General features: G+C 41.5%; 1 long non-coding RNA gene across 1 annotated transcript; it reads right to left on the minus strand.

The window, feature by feature from the left end:
- Nucleotides 1-208: 208 nt before the first annotated feature.
- On the minus strand, nucleotides 209-1,448 carry LOC122466114. Its single transcript, XR_006291383.1, has 2 exons — nucleotides 1,137-1,448; nucleotides 209-510 (listed from the first exon to the last, which is right to left on the minus strand). It is a non-coding gene; the product is annotated as an uncharacterized LOC122466114 (long non-coding RNA).
- Nucleotides 1,449-2,127: the final 679 nt, after the last annotated feature.

A 2,127-nucleotide genomic window follows, 5' to 3' on the forward strand; every position in this document is an offset into this window, starting at 1 on the left:
CACACTGGGGGCCCAATTCTTGATCGGGGACTTTAGGTGTTATTACAATATGTAATAATTAATATATATGCTCGTCCTATTCAGTCCTCGATCAATAATAGTTGTAAGGTATATCATCTTGCAGACAATCAGGGCTGCAAACACAGGGCCAGACAAACCACTTGAAGAAACAAATATAACCATCGGAATCACTAGATATTAGCTTATGTCATGGAATGGGGGTATTAACCTTTATTTCCAGCTCCAGATACCTGACAGGGCTCTGGGTTGCAAAGGTTAATGAGTCAGTGTTTATTCTTACACCAGGCCAATTTGAACTGACTGTAGCTATGGGCTGTGATCTTGTCAGCTCTCCTAAGATGAGCAGGATGAGACTTGGTCTGTGCATGGATGGGAGACCTTCAAGGAAAACCTGAATCTGCTGCAGAAAATGTTGCTTGTGACTAATCTGGGGGCATTTCTTCCTCCCAATCTGCACAGAACCAATGTGTTAATGGCTGGAGGGATCACCTCTGGGTGAGATGTAAGATTGAGAAACTGCCCACTAGTGATCGTTAAGGATACCATGACACTTTCCACCTGGGTAAGTGTATTGATCCAGGAGTTCTGATCAGATTCCAATTTGACTAACTATGTATAATCCCCTGAAAATTATAAACATTTCATTTACTTGTATGCCCTGTATCCTGTTTAGTTTTTATAGTTCTTTCCCCTTGGACAGTGAAAGTAGAGAAGTCAATTTTACTTTTCTGTTTATAGGCAGCGTTGCTTTCCAATTCCCATGTTTTAGCACAAATATTGTTGTGTTTGGATTTCCAGCACTGTAGGCAAAACTTTAAAAAATTCATTTTACGGGATTCTCTCTTAATGGTGAGAACCTAGTTTAGGACCAAAACTATTTGCCATAAAATCAGTAAGAAACCCATTCTTTGTATGTTTGTTAAGTCTTCTAAGCATTCTCTATCCAGAATTAGTTCATATTCATCCAGTTCTTATGGTCTGATATAACAGATTCCCTGATCTAGACAGACATCCATCTTTTAATTCCTATCCCTTCCCCACACCATCAGCTGTGAATTTTTTTTTTTCCTTTCCATGTTTGTACTACACACAATCTTGGTCTTCTGTGTACTCACCCTAAGGGTAAACTCCTTCTCTGAGTTCTCCTCTGACCATTGTTTGAAAATCTCTAGGGGGTTCAGCAATAGTCTCTATCTTGATATCCTTTCTTCTCATTCAAGGTTTCTGAAAATCTTCTCTAGGAATGAGATAAAAATATTACACTGAGATACTAACACTTATCTAACTCCCCAGTCAACTGGTTTTCCTCATTAACCTTGTCAGGCTTAAATGCCATTGTACTCTTCATGTAGATGTTTCAAGGTAGCTTGTAGTCCTCCCTCTTCCAGTACTTCAAACAATATGTCTATTTCCAGGATGTCCTGGGTCTTTTCACATTCTTAGTAAGAAGCTGTATTCAGCAGCTTGCTCTATTCATCTTACTTCTTCAGAACCGGAATTACTTTGGATGAGCCAGGGTTGAAGAAATAATTTGGTAAACTGCCATTTGCCATGGTTGACTACAGTTCAGACACTTCTGTGGCCTCTTCACTAGTATTTCAGTGATCAACTTGTATCAGTCTAATAATAAACTGCTGTCTGTCAGGGCTTGTCGCACCCCAGCATGCAGGGAAGTTTGGGGAGGGGTTGGGGAAAGAACAAGGATGCAAGAATTCAGAAGGAACAAGGGGTTGGGGAAGGGTGCAAGTAGATCTGTAAGTGTTCGGATCCACTGATCATTCTCCACAGTGGAGGTGAAATGTGCCAGCTGCAAGGGTTACTGGAGCCCAGAGGTTGTTTTATCAGTGCCATTCCCTCTTTGCAGTCTGGGGGCAAAGATTCCTTTCCCTCAGGCCCGAGGAAGGTCCCTAGAACACAATCTAAAACACTAGGGAGTGAACGCTCGGTTCCCCAATTTGGCCCTAATGGCCTTTGCCTTGTTGGTTTGTCACATCGCTACGTGATGCCCATCTTTTATTGCTCGACAGGTTGGGCGTTACAAATTGCCAACTTTTCTTTTCTTATTTTCAGTCAATTCATCTCCTTTCCCAGTGTTGACCCCTTTGC

This window comes from Chelonia mydas, chromosome 6 (genome assembly GCF_015237465.2).
Source record: "Chelonia mydas isolate rCheMyd1 chromosome 6, rCheMyd1.pri.v2, whole genome shotgun sequence".
Classification (NCBI taxonomy): Eukaryota; Metazoa; Chordata; order Testudines; family Cheloniidae; genus Chelonia; species Chelonia mydas.